Genomic DNA, 209 nt, shown 5'->3' with positions numbered 1-209 from the left:
CATTACTGGCCTTTTTTTTTTTTGTAAATTCCCGGTCATGCAGCCGGCAGCGGAAGAAATCGATACGTTTAAGCGGATGGAAGGACAGCGGTGTCGGGTTCATGAAATGGGCACAAGTCGCGAAGGACTCCTCTGTTATTTTCACTTCGAAATGAGTTTTATTTGTTACTAGTTAATTAAGTTGATCGTTCGTTAGCTGCTTCAGTATT

At 42.1% G+C, this 209-nt stretch overlaps 1 protein-coding gene across 1 annotated transcript in view; it reads left to right on the top strand.

Moving 5' to 3' along the window:
* The window catches only part of LOC119586927, a gene marked incomplete at its 3' end in the record, with an annotated part of 100674 nt that overhangs the window by 9516 nt on the left and 90949 nt on the right, over positions 1-209 (top strand).

This window comes from Penaeus monodon, chromosome 22 (assembly GCF_015228065.2).
Source record: "Penaeus monodon isolate SGIC_2016 chromosome 22, NSTDA_Pmon_1, whole genome shotgun sequence".
NCBI classification, from domain to species: Eukaryota; Metazoa; Arthropoda; class Malacostraca; order Decapoda; family Penaeidae; genus Penaeus; species Penaeus monodon.
The sequence above is the reverse complement of the archived record's forward strand: the minus strand, read 5'-3'. Positions and strand labels throughout refer to the sequence as shown.